Consider the following 9030-nt stretch of genomic DNA (forward strand, 5'->3'; position numbering starts at 1 on the left):
ACTACCATTGACCAGATGGTAGGTCTAATTTCTCGTTTAAAGGTACACTGTGCAGGAAATGGTCAAAAAAGGTACTGAAACTATGCTGCTCATTGAAACTGGGCTGCCTATTGCCAAATTTGATCTTAACATGAAAGTTTACTTAGTAATAAACAAATATTTTCTAGTATGGTCCAAGTACAGTCATTTTTGCAGCTAAAAATGGCTATTTTTGGAAATTCAAAATGGCGGACCATGGAGAAGATCCCCCTTTTCATGTATGAAAAGTGCATTTTTTCCAGTCATAATGAATATTTAGAATTTGATGGTTGTGGTAAGTATTCATGAAAATGGTAACATTAGTGAATGGGCAGCACGAATTCTGGAAATAAACAACTAAAAATCCCTTTGAGGTATGCCCTTTGACGTCCAAAAGTGACATCCACCTCAAAGGCGTCTCCTTGTGGCAGCATGACTTCATCGACGGTTAGGGTTAGGGAAAGGTTTAGAGTAGAGTGGAGTAGAGTAGGATTAGGTTTAGGCGACCTCGTCGTCAATGTGCAATGTTAGGGTGACCAAATCCATTTTTACGACCTGTTTTACAACGTCTGTGTGTCCCAATTTTTGTGTTTCCTCCTGTCCTCGGCTTGTGTTTATGGCCTCGAGATGCGAAGCAACGTCATTGACACAAACTAGACTGGCAGTCGGTCATGTTTCCGATATCTGCGGCCGCCATGTTACTCCAGATTTTACTACAGACATCGCACAGCAAATTAATTGTATTGCTGTAGCCTAATGTAATGTAAGGGAAATCTGTGTGCAATTCGTGTTATCTGCGGTTTATATCCCAGTCTACGTGAGGCACCTACTGACTGTATAAAAGTTATAGTCGCCTAATTCCGCCCGTCCCCCAATGCCGCCCGCCTATTTAAAGGCCTAAGTGATGATAGTTAATTATTCACTGTTTAAGTCAGGAATGGATATCGACATGATACGGAGTTTGCATGCTTACAATTTCAAACGGTGATGACATTTAAAACCGAGTCAAACGGCCATAAACAGCATTGTAATGAAGGGTGTCGTCGTGGAACTTTGGAACTTTAATTTCACGACAACATTCTGGCTTCAAACTCGCCCTGGCAGCTTCCCTTTTTCACTTTACGACCAAAATTATTCAACCGTTTCCTTTTCCACAGTAACGACCAAACTAATCACAGTTCCTGCATCGGTAAAGCCTGGACTAGAAGTGTGAACGAAATCAGCACAACAGCATAAAGGAAACAGTAAGTCTGCAACGTTAAGTTATGGTGATTTATTGGAGCGAGGAGATAGGTGTAATGAAATGCGAGCATCCTTGCCAAAACATAAAACTGTTGTTAGCAGCTGAGTGCTGAGTTAGTCTGAGGTAAGATGGCAGCTCTGCACCCTGACTTCAGTCTAGTATTTAAATACCGACTTGATTGTTTTCTCCACGGAGACAGGGAGTCAGCGAGTTGAAGCTATGGGTGCTGCGCGAGGATGGTAGGTTGGATAGTTGAGGGGCGGGGCTGTCGGACAATACGGACAATTTGGTCACCCTATGCAACGTGGCAGGTATGGCGATGCCTCGAAAATAATCAAATCCCTTATTTAAGAAATTGGTACCATATCGTCATGGAGGCTGAGATTTACACCACTAGTGGTTAGTGTAGACCCACTGCAGAAAAGCATGGTGAGGCGTAGCAGTGGTTAGCTTAACATAGGTCCAGTGTGGCATGGTGAGTAGCAGTGGTTAGCTTAGCATAGGTCCAGTGTGGCATGGTGGGTAGCAGTGGTCGTTAGCTTAGCATAGGTCCAGTGTGGCATGGTGGGTAGCAGTGGTCGTTAGCTTAGCATAGGTCCAGTGTGGCATGGTGGGTAGCAGTGGTTAGCTTAGCATAGGTCCAGTGTGGCATGGTGGGTAGTCGTGGTTAGCTTAGCATAGGTCCAGTGTGGCATGGTGGGTAGCAGTGGTCGTTAGCTTAGCATAGGTCCAGTGTGGCATGGTGGGTAGTCGTGGTTAGCATAGGTCCAGTGTGGCATGGTGGGCCTGTAGTTACTGTAGCTTAGCATAGGTCCAGTGTGGCATGGTGAGTAGCCTAGCAGTGGTTAGCTTAGCATAGGTCCAGTGTAGCATGGTGAGTAGCCGTGGTTAGCTTAGCATAGGTCCAGTGTGGCATGGTGGGTAGCCGTGGTTAGCATAGGTCCAGTGTGGCATGGTGGGTAGCCGTGGTTAGCTTAGCATAGGTCCAGTGTGGCATGGTGGGTAGTCGTGGTTAGCATAGGTCCAGTGTGGCATGGTGGGTAGCCGTGGTTAGCTTAGCATAGGTCCAGTGTGGCATGGTGGGTAGCAGTGGTCGTTAGCTTAGCATAGGTCCAGTGTGGCATGGTGAGTAGCAGTGGTTAGCTTAGCATAGGTCCAGTGTGGCATGGTGGGTAGCAGTGGTCGTTAGCTTAGCATAGGTCCAGTGTGGCATGGTGGGTAGTCGTGGTTAGCATAGGTCCAGTGTGGCATGGTGGGTAGTCGTGGTTAGCATAGGTCCAGTGTGGCATGGTGGGTAGCCGTGGTTAGCTTAGCATAGGTCCAGTGTGGCATGGTGGGTAGCAGTGGTTAGCTTAGCATAGGTCCAGTGTGGCATGGTGGGTAGTCGTGGTTAGCTTAGCATAGGTCCAGTGTGGCATGGTGGGTAGCCGTGGTTAGCTTAGCATAGGTCCAGTGTGGCATGGTGGGTAGCAGTGGTCGTTAGCTTAGCATAGGTCCAGTGTGGCATGATGGGCCTGTAGTTACTGTAGCTTAGCATAGGTCCAGTGTGGCATGGTGGGTAGCCGTGGTTAGCTTAGCATAGGTCCAGTGTGGCATGGTGGGTAGTCGTGGTTAGCTTAGCATAGGTCCAGTGTGGCATGGTGGGTAGTCGTGGTTAGCTTAGCATAGGTCCAGTGTGGCATGGTGGGTAGCAGTGGTTAGCTTAGCATAGGTCCAGTGTGGCATGGTGGGTAGCCGTGGTTAGCTTAGCATAGGTCCAGTGTGGCATGGTGGGGCTATGACGGTCAGCTGGGTGCTCAAGGCGAGTACAGCTTAAAGGCTCAATGGTGGCGGCCCCGGATAGAGCTACAGCAATTAGCATGATGAAGATCTTACAGGCTTAATCACGGCCGCACACCAGCCATCCATCCATCCGTGTGTGTGTGTGTGTGTGTGTGTGTGTGTGTGTGTGTGTGTGTGTGTGTGTGTGTGTGTGTGTGTGTGGTTAAGTGTTTTTCGTGCATACTAGCTGTGTGTGCCATGCGGGAGGACACATGGATGAGGGGGGGGTAGCCAGGTGTATGAGGTGAAAGGAGGTTGATAAAGGTGACAGCAATAAAGACAGACACACAGACGCAGACTCAGACGCAGACACTCAGGCCTTGGCTGGCCTTGCCTAGTGTACTGTAGAGAAGGGACGGCTGCCATGCTGTCTTCAGGCAGGGTTGCCAGATGAGACTGATGATTTCCAGGCCAAAAATGCTCAAAACCCGCCTGGAGGCACTAAATCCCACCCAATTCGAACTAAATTCTATTGATTTCTGTGGTCATAAATTTGCAAAAAAACCCAAAAAAAAACGTTCGAATGCCTTTTTATCCGCAGACTGTCATCCTAGGCAGCCCAATTGAGCGGGAAACTGTCCAATCTGGCAACACTGTCTGCAGGGCTGAGTGGATGAGGGGCTGGAGCTGTTGTCTAGACAGCTCACTGCCACTATGCGCCCTCTGCTGGCCACACACGGTAGGGAGAAAAATAGGCTTACTGCAGAGAAGGCGGCTTAGTGCATAGATATCACATTACATTACTCTTAGCTGAGGTTTTTATCCAATGCGACAATTATTTACAGGGCATGCATGGGTTCTCAAATTTTGTTTTCCCCTGGCTGCGCGACCCTGGCAGCACAAAACTCAACCTCTGATTGTTGGAAACCGCTGTCGGTCAAAAAATTAGGTGGCTGCCAGTGTCTTGCCCCTCCTCACAACATTGCCTTTATGGGGCACCTAAGTCATGCTCTCTACTTCCTGGTTCATGGGGCAATAAGTTGCAAAAAGTTGAAGCGAACGAGGCGAGTCATGGTGGATTTGTGGTGCATAGGTGGAGGTCCAAGGTTTGGATTGGTGTCGAAAAACTACTCATTTCAAGCCCAGTAATTATTTTTGACTCCCAATGCCCCATGAACCAGGAAGTAGAGGGCGTGACTTAGGTGCCCCATCAACAAAAAAAAATGTATTGGTTACAGTGGAGGAAGGGACTGAAAGGGTGGGATTGGAACCAGCAACCACGGCTGCCCCATCGACGTACTTCTATTTCTATATTTGCAATAATTTATTGCCACCGCAGAAGGGCTAAAGTGCGATACTCATTTGGCATATGCAAAAACAATGTTGTTGAAGATAAATGCTTCAGAGTTTCAGGGAACATAATTTTATTCAGCGAAAAAGTGAAGTTCAGATAAAGTATTAATGTTTACGTAAACATAACATAATCTAGTAAAACAAACATAACACTTGAAATAAAATGATCAGCTAACTAAACAATTAGCATAATCCACCATTTATACATATTGTACAATTTTAGAATGTATGTATATATACAATTTCACCAAATGCATTGTATCTGGGGGAGAAAAAACAAAACAATTGTCCAGTAAAAAATGAAAAGTACAAAAAAAACAATGCTGTTTTTCATCAAACAAAGATTAATGCTTGGTGTGAATTAATCTATTACCCTACTGTTAAAGGTGCTTTATAGTCTGTCCTTGCTCAGGGCAGGACTGGGGGAGAAATAGGGCCCGAGCACTTTTGTCTTAAAGGGACACTGTGTGAGACTTTTAGTTGTTCATTTCCAGAATTCATGCTGCCCATTCACTAATGTTACCTTTTTCATGAATACTTACCACCACCATCAAATTCTAAGTATTCATTATGACTGGAAAAATTGCACTTTTCATACATGAAAAGGGGGATCTTCTCCATGGTCCGCCATTTTGAATTTCCAAAAATAGCCATTTTTAGCTGCAAAAATGACTCTACTTGGACCATACTAGAAAATATTTGTTTATTACTTAGTAAACTTTCATGTGAAGATCAAATTTGGCAATAGGCATCCCAGTTTCAATGAGCAGCATAGTTGCAGTACCTTTTTTGACCATTTCCTGCACAGTGTCCCTTTAAAGGGGCCCCTCATAATTAGCGGCGCAGAACTGACTCACCAGTGGGCCCAGCACCCACAAGAAAGACAGAAACTGAAACAGCGTACACAAAATAATTAATCAAAGGAACAGTGCACCTTAGGGAAATTGCTTAGCTGTAGGCTAGTTAAGCCCCAGGTAAATCTGACACTGCGCAGATATTTTTCTCTAGATGTTTGCAATGCTCAGATTGCACAGTATAACTGCATTTAACATCGCAGTGGAAGTCTATGGTACCAAATAGAACATCATGAAATTCACTTATAAAGCTCTTAAGAATGAATGTATATTTCACCAGATTGCAAAATGGCTATTTAATTCCGTCGATCACTTGATGTTAATGGTACCATTCACGTCCAGTGATTGTGCTACTGTAAGCTATGCTAACAATGTCAATGAGTGCGTTGCAATATGCGACCTTGCCTCCTCCACTTGCTTCTCTCCTCGTACCAGGAAGTAATATGTCATGATGACATCACTGACAACAGCATTATCTTTCAATATCTTGCAAAAGCTCAATTGTAATTGATTTTGCTCATTTGCAATTGGGATGGTGAATGAAAAACAGTCCCTCAAAAGTTGTTGTGGCTAGGCTGACAGCTGAGAAACTTAATCGTTTTCTCCACCTAGGAGGGGCCAGGAGGCGGGATGAGGAGACAAGCGCAAGTGGAGGAGGCAAGATCGCATATTGCAATGCACTCAATACCAGTACTGAACACACTGAGGAGAGAATGATATGCATATTCATGTGTAATACTTGGAAATACTGAAAATATGTGACAAACGAAAAAGGGTAGACTGTTCCTTTAAAGTAAATAGGGCACTAGAGAAATGACATAAAGAAATGCCCCATTTAGCTATCGGCCACATTTTTTTGACCAGAATAGCTGGTCTATGTTGTATCACATTCATGTCCTTTTTTCCTACCGCCATGACTGTGTGACCCTGAACAACAGGGCTATGGATTAATTCACACCGGACCTCCTTTAATGCAGACGTGAGGACGAGAGGCACACCCACACAGTGCAACATAAGTACTTTCATTTCATCTTGCCAATGCCATGTGCCATGTGTGTAGTCTTGTTTGTTAAGGGTTGCCGGTTTGACTCCCGACCCGCCAGGTTGATGGGGGTAGTAACTGACCAGTGCTCTCCCCCATCCTCCTCCATGATGACTGAGGTACCCTGAGCACGGTACCGTCCCGCCGCACTGCTTCCTTGAGCCGCCATTGAAGGCCTAAATGCAATTTTGTTGTGTGCAGCCAGTGAGCACCGTGTGCTGTGGAGTGCTGTGTCACAATGACAATGGGAGTTGGAGTTTCGCTGGTGGGGTTTCACTGTCTATCACCTCACTTGCTTGTAAATGGTGTGCTATGAGCGACGGGTCAAGTCCTGGGAATGCACAGAGGTAATACCTTACAAACACGAAATGAATATGAGTATATTTCAACTGCCCTTAAATGATGCCTCCCTCCAGTGGAAGGCAGCTTTAATCATACATCTTACCTCACCTCACGGGTTAGCGGTTAGGGTGTCAGACTTGTGGCCGGTTCGACTCCCGACCCGCCAGGTTGGTGGGGGGGAGTAACCAACCCAGTGCTCTACCCCATCCTCCTCCATGACTAAGGTACCCTGAGCATGGTACCGTTGCGCCACACTGCTCCCTAGGGGCGACATTGAGGGCTGCCCCCCCTTGCAAGGTTGAGGCATAAATGCAATTTTGCAGTGTGCAGTGTTCACTTGTGTGCTGTGGAGTGCTGTGTCACAATGCCACTGGGAGTTGGAGTTTCCCAATGGGCTTTCACTTCACTTTCACCTCACCACACAGAATTCCATTTTCAAAGAAGTTCCAATTGAGTCAAGGTCGCTGTGGATTGAAAGAGGGAAACATTCTATATTTAGCTGACAGAGCTAGAGGATGACATTTTTCAGGAATTCCCGTGGGTCCCGTGGGTCCCGCGGAATGGGAGTCAAAATTTTAAAGATGAACGGGAGCGGGCAGGAGCGGGAATAAAGATGAATGGGAGCGGGCAGGAGCGGGAATAAAAATGAATGAGAGCGGGAATGCTTGCTTATTTTTTCATTAAAAAAGCCTATGAAATGGGAGTGGGATTGATTTTGAGTGGGAGTGGGCAGGATTGGGAGACATTCTTTTCAGGACGGGACGTGATGGGATTTTTTTTTTGGGACCGGGATGGGACGGGAGTGAAAATCCACTCCCGTGTCATGCTCTAGACAGAGCTCAGTCAGAAGACATTCTCACAGGAATGCCCATCATATCCTCTTAGTACCTACACATTTACCATAGAATCTAGAACAGGACAGCGCCATCTCAATCTCTCCATTTGCATCCAATTGGAAAAATCGAAATAGCGTTATGTCAGGAACACTTCAAGAGAGAAAAAAACATTTCAATAATAATAATAATAACATCAAAACAGTGATGTGCATACGATACATGTTTCATATACATGTTATGATGAAAGAAATTTGACATTTTAAATATATATTTTTTAAATCCACACATAATAAATCAATACCTGTGTGATGGTATGGTGCATTCACTTGAGCATGTTTCCATTATACATGAATAATTGATTTCTTGAGTAAAAACATATTGACAGAACAATAAAATGCCCACAATTAATGTACGTATGTTTACATGTAACGATTAGTTTGATATCCATTGTAAAGATGCTTAAAGAGGGTTTAAGTAGGTTATCATTTCTACAAATAAAAACAAAAAGGATAGTGATAAATTCTCCCTGAGCTAGTAAATATGATACAACTCTACCCCAACAGATAGGAAATAAATAAATATTGAAAATATCAACTCATCTCAAAGCACGTCCTTTCCCCATCCCCAACCAAATAACTAAATGTGCTGATATTGTCACCAAACCATGTGTTATGGGGACCCGGGCCTGGGGCCTCTGGGGCCTCAAAACAAGCAAACAAACTACAAGGAATGGCTTCAGGTTGGGGTTTGTTTTAACGACGTCCAGCACACTTCCAGTGAGAGTACATGGTGCCAGTTAGCCTCGTACACTAGTGCCACACGCTGGTGGTCAATTTTTTTTTACCTGCCACTGGTCTAGCCTTGATCCATAGCCGTGAACTGCCAAAATGCCCTTTATCTGGCAACAGACACAACGCAGAGATGTGTTTTGAATCAAAGATTGTGACGCTGGGAAAGCACAACAACACGAAAGATGGCGCTGATTGCTCAGAGCGTTGGCCTATAGGCACAGGTACTGTTTGAAAGACAACGGGTTGTTCTCATCAGCAATCTTCGGATGTATCATTCATAGGGGCCAGACTAAATTAAACATCCAATCTCACATTTAGTCTGGTTTATCAGGCTAGGTGCCAATAGTTAATCTACTGCGTCTGACCTGGGAGTAGGACAGGAGTGCTGCTGCATTGATGATGTATTGCAGGGCTATTCAAATGGCGGCCCTGGGGCCAGATGCGGCCCTTGTATGGCAAGGTTCTAGCCCCCCACAAGCCCCTTGAAATACGAAATTGTTTTTCGGGATTTAGAGATAGAAGTACGGATTCCGTATCGAGCTGCAACAGGACACAGGACGTTAAAATGAACGAAATTACGTCTAAGAAATGCAAGACTTTGTGTCCCATATTTTTTTCATTGACAATTGTCAACCATAATACATACGTATAGTTCGGCTCCTTTACTGGGAGGAATTTGAAAAACTGGCCCTCGTTGACATTTAATTGAATAGCCCTGTATGATAAGAATCAGAGATCATAAGCAGGAGACACTGGAGTTGCTGTACCGTAAACATTCCCTCTTCGGCTT

Source organism: Engraulis encrasicolus, chromosome 7 (genome assembly GCF_034702125.1).
Source record: "Engraulis encrasicolus isolate BLACKSEA-1 chromosome 7, IST_EnEncr_1.0, whole genome shotgun sequence".
In the NCBI taxonomy this organism is placed as follows: domain Eukaryota; kingdom Metazoa; phylum Chordata; class Actinopteri; order Clupeiformes; family Engraulidae; genus Engraulis; species Engraulis encrasicolus.